Raw genomic sequence first — 12,945 nt, 5'->3', positions numbered from 1 at the left:
GAACTATGTTTAGTTCAAGTCTACGGAAATTTGGTACAAGTCTGTACCGTTTAAATAGTATAGCTCAGTTGGATTGAGATTTCTACTAATATGGAAAAATTCATATCTCTGAATTTTCTCCTCTTACGATCAACGCTGATCAGTTTTTACAAGTATAGGGCCAATGTCTATTTTAAAGACTAGGCAAGCAGGGAGTGCTAGTCCAGATAGCCCGTACCATATCAGAGAAGGAAGGAAGGATGTTCATGGAGCAAATTCTACATCGAGAAGAAGAGTACGAGTAACCACGGAAACCAGATGACTTCAACGGAAGCTGCAATTGGTGAGCTTCAATTAGATAAAGCAAGCAATAGTAAATTCAGTAAATTATAAATTCCTCCACGCTTTAAGGAAACTTTTCCGATTCATCTCATTTTTTTTGTATAATAAATTCATTTGTATTTTATATTGCGTGAATTTCCTTTCTTTAGCGATACTTAATGGTTAATTATTTAAAATCCTACCCCTGTGATTTAAGTGTAAGTCTCTATGCTAGTAAATATAAATTTTGGTTTACAGTTTTGTTTAAAACTGTAACCATGGCGCCCAAACATTACATAGAGAAATGGGGAACCATGGAATGTTAATTGTTTCTATTTGCGTGGCAATTTGCGGGCAAGCCACAAATAGTTTATTTAATATTCATGTGTCCCAAGATAATAACTTTCATCTCCCCAAGTGTCTTGACGAGAGGGAACAGTTACAGTAGTAAACATATTATTTAAATATTAAAAGCATGAGAAGAAAATACAAATGATTGAACATGGCCGAAAGTCAAAATTTGAAATATATATTTTAAAAATGTCTATCTTAAGTACGTTGTGGACGTGGAAGCTAAATATTCCATATTTTAGTTTTTTTTCGCAAAGAAGTGATGTGTACCGACCGTTGCAGTGCAATGATTTACTTAAAATACTGCTTCATACACACTACGCATGCTTATTGCCTCAAGCATGGTACGGCGGGTGGTATAAGCCGAGGGACAAGCGACGATACTACCTAGCTCACATATATCGCATTGTACTTCACGTTCCTCCATGGGACAAACCATTAGTTAAATTTAAAATATGAAGCATGAACTGCGGAACTTCATCCCTAATTTCCGTAAGGTTATTTGTATTTACCTCCCAATCATACTATATCGATATCCGTCTATTTCTGAAATGTTCGTGAATTTCCGAGCACGGCCTGCTGTATGTTTCTGATGCTCAAAAGATGAACTGAGGTATCGCGAGCTCACAGTCAATATACGTTGAAGGAAAATTTTATTCTCTGGTAGTATTATGTGTAGGTAGCCAAATCTTTCTCAAAATCGAGTGGCAACTGAAAAATCGCAGAGGACCTTATCATTTTTCAAGAGAGTTGGGAATTGGATTATATTTACTGTCAAGTTAAACATAAAAGTGTACGGTTAGTGGGCAGTAGGTATAGTGTGTCAGTGGCCCGAAGTTGTATAGTATCAAATGTCACTATGAGCAACATCAATACAAATATGACCAGTACGAGGCATTAATGAGGAAGAACAACTTGAAAGAGTTAAAGTCTGGATTAAAATGACAATAGGCAATGTTCACTGAAGTAATATAAGAAAGCGAAGCTGCAGTATATGTAGGCTACGTATTGTCGGAATTATAGCCAAGCACTCAGAAACATTCATGGAATGTGACTTTATAAAAGATTTGGTGGTTTAAAATATAGACAAGTGATCGTTTTTTAACAGATTCAGAAAGCGAATTTATCGTAGTGTACAGAAGTGCCCTGCGTATCCTGCCCCTAAGTCCTTGAAATATTCTGGTTATTGAAGGATGTAACAATGCTATTTTTAGATATAAAAGAATAAGACGCCACCCTTTTTCGGATTCGATGTGGTTACAAGGTATAACAAATCAATTGTCGGCTTTTAAAATTTGATATTGCAAGGAGAAGATCAAGTTATAACGAACATGAATGACAGTGTTTAAAACATCCAAATGTAAAATTACTTATTTGAGAAAATGAGTCAGAAAATGAAAACTTAGTGCATCTGGCGAATTTTGTGGCGTACAAATCCAGTACAAGTGAACCTGTTTATCGTAAAATGTACGCCGAAAAACTATTGGTAATTTCACGTATGAAAATGCTGAATGTGCATGAATACTTTAATGGTCACAATCGGTGGAATGAAATTGTGGTTCCCTTCGATACGGCTATTACCTTGCGCCCCACTTGATCCTACACAAACGTTATTCGGCCCAGTTAAGATTTTGAGTTCGACGTGTCTGATGTAGAGTAATATAATACGTGTTGGCATATGAAGGGCGAACGAGTGGCCGCGAGGCTTGGGTCACGTAGCTATCAGCTTGCATTCTGGAGACAGTGGGTTCAAACCCCACTGTTGGCAGTCCTAAAGATGGTTTTCTGTGGTTTACCATTTTCACACCAGTCAAATACTTGGTCCATGCATTTGTTACGGCCACGGTCGCTTCCTTCCCACACCTAGGCCTTTCCTATCCCATCGTCGCCATAAGACCTATCTGTCTTGGTGCGACGTAAAGCAAATTCTAAAAAAACCAAGGCATATGAAGGAGTGCCTCCGTTGCTCAGACGGAAGAAATCCGGTCTTTCACTACTGCATTCCGTGGTTCAAATCCCGATAACTCCATGTGGGATTTGTTCTGGACAAAGTGGATGCGGGGCAGGTTTTTCTCCGGGTACTCCGGTTTTCCCTGTCATCGTTCATTCCAGCCAAACTCTCCGGTACAATTTCGTTTCATCTGTCATTCATTAATCATTGCCACAGAGGAGTGCGACAGGCTTCGGCAGCCGGCACAGTTCCTATCGCCGCCAGGTGGGGGGCTTCATTCATCCCATTCCTGACCCGGTCGAATGACTGCAAACAGGCTGATGACTTACATTTCAAACTCGCTGTACACCTGCCAGGGCAATGAAGTAAACTATTATGAAACATCACTTCTATTAAAATGGCGTGGTAACCTGGAGAAAGTTTCATACAAATGTCAATTTAAATTGAAGGATGAAAAATGAATGCCCCAACTATTTGAGTCACATTGAAGTCTTGGTGTAAAACTGCAGACCAAAATCGAGTATTTATTATATATTTTGATGAAAAATATCTATATTGATGTTTACAGCTTCTGTTCGGTTATTTTACCAGTATTTCGGAAGAGAGATGGGAACCGTCACTACGTTCTTCGGAAATCTCATGGGTGCAGTCAATATTTGTTCTCAAATTTTTGGGTTCAATTTCGGCTGATAGCGCTGCCATTTGAAGTCGATTTCTTTTTTTTTTTTTTTTTTTTTTTTTTTGCTACTTGCTTTACGTCGCACCGACACAGATAGGTCTTATGGCGACGATGGGACAGGGAAGGAAGCGGCCGTGGCCTTAATTAAGGTACAGCCCCAGCATTTGCCTGGTGTGAAAATGGGAAACCACGGAAAACCATCTTCAGGCCTGCCGACAGTGGGGTTCGAACCCACTATCTCCCGAATACTGGATACTAAGTCGATTTCTGAAGGGTAACTATATGCTATACAATTCCTGCAAATAAAACATACCGACCGAACTCCCCTCCCCTCCATATACGCAGACAGAGAGAGAGAGAGGGAGAGAGGGGGAGAGAGACATCCCGAATGAGGGTGTTGAATTATGATAACTACACGTGGTTGGCTTCTGGCACGTTAACAAACTCTCCTACGACAACATTCCGGTACCTCGGGATCCTTGAAAATCCATAGCAATTGAAAGGAAGTTGAAAAATTTACGTCACTTTTTGGTGTTGAGATGGATAAAGGGAATCGCGACAATTAAAATGAGGATAGGAACCAGCCCCTTCACTCGTAATTTCCATCCAGAGGTAACTGGAGGAGTAATGTAATGTAGTATTTGCGATCTTTCCGCCTGGTCTCATTCAATTCTTACTTTCGAAAGACGGTGTAAGGGGAGGGAGTGTTGAATTCGTACAAAAATCTACCTCTGGTTTTTGACGGATCTTGTCGTTTTATGATTAGTAAGACACCAAAAAAGTGGGTTTTTGAAACATAACTGTAATTTAAGACGTTGTGGGGCTCCTTTCATTTATACCATAGACCTCGTGTAAAACGACATGACGTTACTTGCCCGATTTGAATCTCGATGAAAATTTCGTATTAGAAGATTTGTTTATATGATCAGTTAAATATCCTAACTGCCCTTTTATTATCGGGCAGCATTTTTCGTACACCCTGTATAACGGTGATTTTGAAATTAATCGATTTATTATTTCAGTTTTAATGTTTTTTCTTTAATAATTTTGATTATCATACCAACTTTGATTAGAATTTTATTGGGGTGAGATGGATTAGGACTGGTTTCTTATTGTTTTCGTGATTTATTATACGAATGCATCTCTGTATTATTACTGTGAGGAAAATACATTTTTAAGATGAAACAATCAACGAGTATTATAAAGAGAATCCTGTCTAGACACGGATTCAAACCCCGCCCGACACTCTTGAGTCATTGCCTGGCCGAGAGAGAGACGGACAAGATTGACGAGTGGCGAGTCTGGTCGACTTAAAGTAGGTGTTGTTGGTGAGGAGATAAGAAAGGAAGAGGGAATCGTAGAGAAGCTAATTAAATCCAAACTGTGCTAATAAATTTCATAGGTATTGTCACTGAGTCCGTAGGAGGCTTGGTGATGGATGGCAATGGACCACATCCTACTAACGTCCACCAAACGAGGAACAGGACGTCAATCTATTGCTGTATCAAGTCATCTCATATATTCCTTTCGTTACCCAATCATTATCCTCCCATTTCCTTTGTAGGACCACCTTTACGTAGTCGTGTGCATGTCGTGGCTTAGTGGTCGATGGGAGAAGTACACGGGAAATATATAATTCTTTCACGCTCCTGGTGAAGGTGAGAAGTGTAATAGGCATAGCGGTAAGTTACATGAAGTTCAGAAGTGCGTAAATATCATGCCAATTATTTACGAATACACCAGATAAGCTAATAAGTAACCATGTAGGAGCAATGGATCCCATTAGATCATGAAAGTTAAGCAACATTGGGCGCGACCATCACTTGTATAGGTAGCCCACGTGCCGTTAGCTAGAGCAGGAACAATACATGAAATTGCCAACCTAGTGCATGTGAACTCTGACTCAGTTTGCCGGATCTGTGACGATTAGGACGCCAGCGTCCAGGTTCGAATAAGGCACCTGGTTACTGCTCCATCAGTTGCTATTTCTTGATGGATGCAGTCTGCTTCTTGGCATAGACCAGAGCAAAATGTAGCTTTCCCTGCGGTCTCAGTCTCATTCATGGCTGTGACTTTATGAAAACTGCTGAGGAATGGGTGCTGGTGATTATTAGCATTCACTGAGCGAGTTGCACGTGCGGTTAGGGGCGTGCAGTTGTGAGCTTGAATTCCGGAGATTGTGGGTTCGAACCGCACTATCGGTAGCCCTGAAGATCGTTTTCCATGTTTTCCCATTTTCACACCAGGCAAATACTTGGGCTGTGCATTAATTAAGGCCACGGCCGCTTCCTTCCCACTCCTGGGCCTTTCCCATCCCATCGTCGCCATAAGACCTATCTGTATAGTTGCGACGTAAAGCAAATTGTAATAAAACTATATTCAGAGCGCAACGAGTGCGACTGAATGCCATGAAAGACGTTACTCACCGGGTCAGTTGTTCTCCAATATCAGTTTGTGGCTCAGTGAGGATAGTAACTGAAAACTACTTCACTTCTCATATTACCTAACACAGGGTGCAGAAGAACTATGCTTCTTAAATTAAAGGAGTGTTACGGGGTACTCATACAAGTATTATGAACATAGGAACCATAGGTCTATGGTGATTAATTTCGTCTGCCTACTACCGGGGGAGTTGGCCTTGCGGTTAGGGGCGTGCGGCTGTGAGTTTGCATCCGGGAGATAGTGGGTTCGAATCCCACTCTCGGCAGTCCTGAAAATGGTTTTCCGTGGTTTCCCATTTTCACACCAGGACAAATGCCGGAGCTGTACTTTGATTAAGGCCACGGCCGCTTCCTTCCAACTCCTAGCCCTTCCCTATCCCATCGTCGCCATAAGACCTATCTGTGTTGGTGCAACGTAAAGCCACTAGCAAAACAATAGCGTCTGCCTACTTCCCAGATGCACCAGCATTAACGAGCGATACTGTTTTTGCTGAGGCATTGTTCGCGTGACCTTCCTGCCGTCTTCCTTCTGCCCTGCCGTCTGACCATCACCACTCCTGCTCACCGTGTGCGAGAAGCACCAAGAATTTTCTAAGGAATACGCGAATCATCGTTACGTCGATGTGAATTGTGTGCCACCAAATATTTACGCACGCATAGCGCCGAAACTAATCTCCGCAGACCTCTGGTTCGTATGTTCACCGTCTAACACTACTTTAATTTACGAAACAAAGGGTTTATCTACCCCGTAGAGCCACCATTTAAGGTGGAATAAGCTCTTGTGGTGCTATATGAGAACCCGACCAGTCTCTGTACCGATGACTTAACAGACAACAATGAGACACCGCAAAAAAATGCAAATGGAGTAAAATAGTTACCATATCCCCCAGACTGACAAAACAGTGGCTCCTAACGCAGGCCCATATCCACTGCTGCGTTAAGAAAACGATTTAAATTACTTCCTCCAATGTTGGCGTTCTGGCTTTTGAATCAAGAATGGGGTGGAGAGGTAGACATTATGGGGACATGAACCCTAATTCTTATTACGAAACTCATGCCGCAGACAGCTGCATTGTATTTACAATACACGAGATCACGTGACCCTCATATCTGTCTTATTAGTATCCTAACTACGTTTTTCTAGCTAAATTCAAACTGGCCCCCTTAGAATAGATTCTCAAGATGGAGGATTCGGGCCACAATACGGAGAGATAAAAGCTTCTTCGTTCGTAACTGTTTAGGAACTCTTCTTGGTTAACTTGAGTCACTCAAATCATTTAACGGTTCTCGGAAAGTATCTACTGCACTTGCATTTGAGGAATTACATGTGAGGATCACATTTATTTTGACCGATCACAACAGGCATTGTTATTGCTCAGAATCCAATTATATAAGTTCTAACCTACCTATGAATCGCTAAATACTGAAAGCGCACAGATAATTATATTTTTCAAACAAAAGCGCATCAAAATAACGAAGAAAAACACGTAAGCGCAACCCGAAAAGCATGAAATGCGCACAAACTTATCCTTCCCACTTTTACAAACTTAGGACTGTCTAGTACTAACCACAAATAAAAGAATGAAAAATATTCGTTATATATTCTGTTTATTATTGACTGGTGGTTTAACGTCGCACTAACACATCGAAGGATTTCGGCGACGAAAGGACGGGAAAAAGCTAATATCTGGAAGATAGCGGCTGTAGCCTTAATTAAGACACAGCCTCAGCATTCGCTTGGTCTGAAAATGGGAAACCATACAAAAATATCTTCAGGACTGTCGATCGTGGGATTCGAACCCATTATCATGCGAATGCAAGCTCACAGCTACGCGAGCTCAACTTCACGGCCAACTCGCTCAGAATCCAATTATATAAGTTCTAACCTACCTATGAATCGCTAAATACTGAAAGCGCACAGATAATTATATTTTTCAAACAAAAGCGCATCAAAATAACGAAGAAAAACACGTAAGCGCAACCCGAAAAGCATGAAATGCGCACAAACTTATCCTTCCCACTTTTACAAACTTAGGACTGTCTAGTACTAACCACAAATAAAAGAATGAAAAATATTCGTTATATATTCTGTTTATTATTGACTGGTGGTTTAACGTCGCACTAACACATCGAAGGATTTCGGCGACGAAAGGACGGGAAAAAGCTAATATCTGGAAGATAGCGGCTGTAGCCTTAATTAAGACACAGCCTCAGCATTCGCTTGGTCTGAAAATGGGAAACCATACAAAAATATCTTCAGGACTGTCGATCGTGGGATTCGAACCCATTATCATGCGAATGCAAGCTCACAGCTACGCGAGCTCAACTTCACGGCCAACTCGCTCGGTACATATCCTGTATGTTAGCTCGTAAACAGAGTACAATGTTAGCAGTAGCTGTGGTTAAGACTTTCGTGCGTTAAACACGCGTTTATCTGCTGTTGTTTAAGTTGTTGTTTTTTTTTTTTTTTTTGCTATTTGCTTTACGTCGCACCGACACAGATAGGTCTTATGGCGACGATGGGACAGGGAAGGGCTAGGAGTAGGAAGGAAGCGGCCGTGGCCTTAATTAAGGTACAGCCCCAGCATTTGCCTGGTGTGAAAATGGGAAACCACGGAAAACCATCTTCAGAGCTGCCGACAGTGGGGTTCGAACCTACTATCTCCCGAATACTGGATACTGACCGCACTTAAACGACATCAGCTATCGAGCTCGGTTTGTTTAAGTTTACAAGGAGATTCAGTCGACTGACATTCTTTAGGAACTCTAACCGGCTGATACATATTTCTGTCATTCTCCTCCTGACATTTACGTACGTTTATGTATTTCAGATTCTGCCTATTTCCGAATAGCTTTCTACCGACACCTTGAAATTTGAAATGTGCTTCAGATTGAAATTTAATAGCATATTGGTGGTTATGTGGATTGATGGATTAAACGTATGAAAATTCTCCCTGTGATACTTGTGGAAGCATTCGGGTCCATTAGTAGTGCAAGGAGTGTGTAAAATCATATAAACCAGAAGTATAGAAGGAAGGGCACTACCTTCCATGACGTAGTTTTCAAAAACGTAGGAGGGGAAAACTGCTAACTCTGTCCACTTGCGATGAAACGCTGATTCGGCCTACGGATGCTTCTTCGATATCTGCCGAGGTCGAATAAGGGAACCTAATGAAACAACTTGAGCCATTCACTTTCTTCCCTTTTACTCGTTTACAAGCTTGCTAATCCGAACTCCGAAATTTTACAGTGCCAGTTTTTTTTATTCAAAATTAAATTGGCAGCATTAAAGCGTGATGGAAGGATAAAACTATTTTTGTAGCAATATGTGGAGCTGTCTCAAAGTCTAAAATTATACGGTCGGGAACAAATTGATTATTACACAAAGGGTAAATCCTTCCCCATAACTCTTCAAAAGAAGCAGTTGATTTAGATGTAATGGAACAAAACACAACCTGATAAAAATCTTCACCATAATAACATGTAGAGTGTACAACTGTTGAAAAAATGGTTGAATAATATAACATTACCCGTCTACTAAAACGGTTTTTTTTTTCATATTTCAATATATCTTGTAGATTTGTGTCACATCTTAGGAGTATTATGTCGTCAAATGGAAAACAAGATCGTTCATTCCTGTTCGTTACGATAACCATTTCTTCTAATTGTTCCAAAGTGTCTTGAAATGAGATAGGATTTTTAGGATACATCTTCCTCTGTTCGCGATAAATGGTCTGTATTATATAATTAAAATGACTGTGTGTCATATGTGAATTCTCTTCGTTACAGAGAGTGGTTCTAATCAGTTTAAGTGGTCTGTGTCCTAATTCTTCACAATATTTTCTTTTACACACGTTTTGGGCAATTGACTTCTCAATATCTTTGTCCACACTTTTTTCATGATTATGAGTATTCATTTCATGTAACTACAGTACATACATTTGCATTTGTGTGGATGAAAGCACTACACATTCTTGAAGTACACCTCCGTAAGATGTCACCACTGGCCAACTCATGGATCTTCCGTAGCCTACTTAAGTTACTGCACTCATTGTCCTCACTGATTACTGTTCTCACTAAATAACTTATTTCTGATCAACTGACAACGTCGAGTGGGAAGATCTGGAATGTATACGTTGCAGACTTTCCAACATCGATTACCTTGCAATTGTCGTGCGCTTCTCACTGGTGAGTTTTGGTATACTTCATTGAAATCAGCCTGGTGAACTTGGTGCTCTTTCAGTACGTTTCCCTATGAAACGGTTACGAATACACACGTACACATGCAAGCACATAGACAAAACGTGATCCTTTTCTTTGGTGTTGTGTGGCCTCCGGAGGGCCTAGTGACGCCTATACACGACCTGCGCGCCTGTGATGATAGGGCCCTAACTATAATGAATAATAATAATAATTTCGTGTAGCTATTTCTAGCCGAGTGCAGCCCTTGTAAGGCAGACCCTCCGATGAGGGTGGGCGGCATCTGCCATATGTAGGTAACTGCGTATATTGTGGTGGAGGATAGTGTTATGTGTGGTGTGTGAGTTGCAGGGATGTTGGGGACAGCACAAACACCCAGCCCCGAGCCATTGGAATTAACCAATGAAGGTTAAAATCCCCGACCCGGCCGGGAATCGAACCCGGGACCCTCTGAACCGAAGGCCAGTACGCTGACCATTCAGCCAACGAGTCGGACACTATAATGAATTATAATGCTGAAAAATGCACACACACACACGCACACACCTCCATCCCCCGAGCATCGGAAATTTTCAATTAAGGTTAAAATCCCCGACCCGGCCGGGAATCGAGCCAGGGACCCCTTGGACATATGACCAGCACGCTAACAATTTAGCCATGGTGTTCTTTTAAACCAGCGTTTCAAACCATGAAAGTAGACTAACTGATAATTTGTAGTAACTCTCCTTCGCCAGTGATGATTGCGATATGATGAAGATGATGACGAAGAAGTTGCATAAGAAGTTGCGTAAGGAACGCTCTCGTATCTGCCTACGTATAATACTAATGTGAGTACCGTAAGTTTCGGCACTTCGTCCATCGGTGCAACGAAACCCAACCCAACTGAAACCAACTTGTTTTGGACAGTTGTATGGGAGTTGCGTTGCACGTTCTTCGTTCACTGACGCAACTCTCCTGTGACGGTCATGTCAACACTTTGTCAGTCTGCTCCAGAATGTCAAGCCTTGCGGTACGCAATCGGAATGTTGTCATTCCGTACTGGTACTTGAGCAGGCTTCAAGAAAGGCGGGAATTTGGGGTTCATCCTTTCATTCGTGAAAAGTCGATCACGTTCAGCTTGTGCGTTAGCCCGGCTACAGCTACGGAGACATTTTCAATGTTGAATGTGTGAGTTTTGACTTATCACAATTCACTTTATACTTTTGCATATGAAAGGTAGATGGGAGTGTACTGTCCTACTCTCATCCACAAATTCAGTGGCAGTTGGGATCTGCCGTTATTACTCTGATCTCAATACCCTAATCGCCTCATCTAATAAATTAGCTAGCAACGATGTCATAGATCGGCTTTATTTCTAAGGTAAATGACTTTAGTAAACTTAAAAACGGTGGTGTCTTTCTTTTGTATACAGAAGTCATAAATCGTATTAAATTTATAAATAAACTATGGTTGAAAAGTGAATTATCTATTTCGTAATGTTATATTTATCGACAGGACCGTTAATAACATAGATATTTGAGAAACAAGTTTCAGGCTTCCCCTAATCCACCATTTCACGATACACAAATACCAATCTTTTTGAATTCTGAGCAACATACAGACGAAACTCTTATTTTATATATAGATGCACTACATGATTAAACACTTGTACTGGCAATTCTATGTACGTAAAAGGTAGGCCTACTTACCACTGGTATCAACTTCTTTGGCTACAGCTTCCTATGCTTTTTCCTGAACGTTTTGTTGGAGTGTTCTGGCGAACTATAGTGGAATAAACAAGGGTGCTTTTCCGCTGCTTCTACGAGTTGTATTCACAACTCCTAATCACGATCCGACATAATACAATTAAATTATCGACAGGTGAATTATGAAAAATAGCAGCAGTGTCTGACTCGAGTCGGGCCACGTAGCTGACAAGCCAGTCGTTTACGAGTTGGTCTTTATCGAGTTGATCGACGAGTGCGTTGCAGCCACGCAGGTGGACGACAACTACGCAGTTAAAAGGGGTCCAACTGTGAAACGACTCCCGTCCAACGCTCACGTGTCATTTTTCGAGTTGCGTTGCACCGGTGGACGAAGGGCCTTACAGTGCAGCTTGTGCTTTCTGAACTTACTATGGAAAGTGCAACCAAGGACTATAAATCAAAATAAATCTAAGGAAGTACTTATCAATTGGTTCGTCGACTAAATTTTGTTGGACTATGTATGCTCGATGCAGAATTGAATTTTAGGTGGTGTTTTCCTCATGACGGTATTTTGCTCAATAGCAATCAAGTTGCTCTACATTCAAAAGTAACTGAAGCCTCATGAAAACCGCAATAAATAATTTGCTCAGTATGAAACAGTGCTAAGCACCAGATTTCTTTTTCTTTTGATAATTCACATACCGTGAAAGTCCGCACACAATCCTTCGAAAGGAAGGCATTGCACAGATGATACCCACTGTTATCATCACTATTGTTACACAATTTCTAAATTGGTGTTACTGGCTTCCCAGTCATGTAATATTTCAATGGAATATTTCTCTGATATTTAAACACTTTAAAATGATAAGATCCCAAATGATGACGTTGTGAACTCACTTTAAATGATGAATGATTTGATAACGGAAACTCAGTGTAGTCATTAATTGGGTAGCTTCCTGTCAGGATTAACATAATGCATTCATATAGCACATAACCTCTACCATCAAATGTAAACCGTCACAGAAATTTGGAAAGGAGTCCACTTACTGCAGAGATCGGTTTATAGAATAACAAAGATTTTGACGATGAGTATGTTCTTTTAGAATTAAGAAGACCATGGTGAAAAAATGCCGAAATTAAGGAGAGGAGTAGAACAGTCGTCAGTTAACTGTTATGCCGCCATGAATTCTTATTTCAACATGATATGATATGAGACTTTTCAGAATGGCCTTCATTGTTAGAATTTACATACCATAGCAGTACTTCATCGAGCTATTGAATGTTCTCGAAAAAAAGGCTCACTTCAGGTGGTGCCTGTTATTTTAGCCACTATAACAA

Source organism: Anabrus simplex, chromosome 2 (genome assembly GCF_040414725.1).
Source record: "Anabrus simplex isolate iqAnaSimp1 chromosome 2, ASM4041472v1, whole genome shotgun sequence".
NCBI lineage: Eukaryota > Metazoa > Arthropoda > Insecta > Orthoptera > Tettigoniidae > Anabrus > Anabrus simplex.
This window is presented reverse-complemented; position numbering follows the sequence as displayed.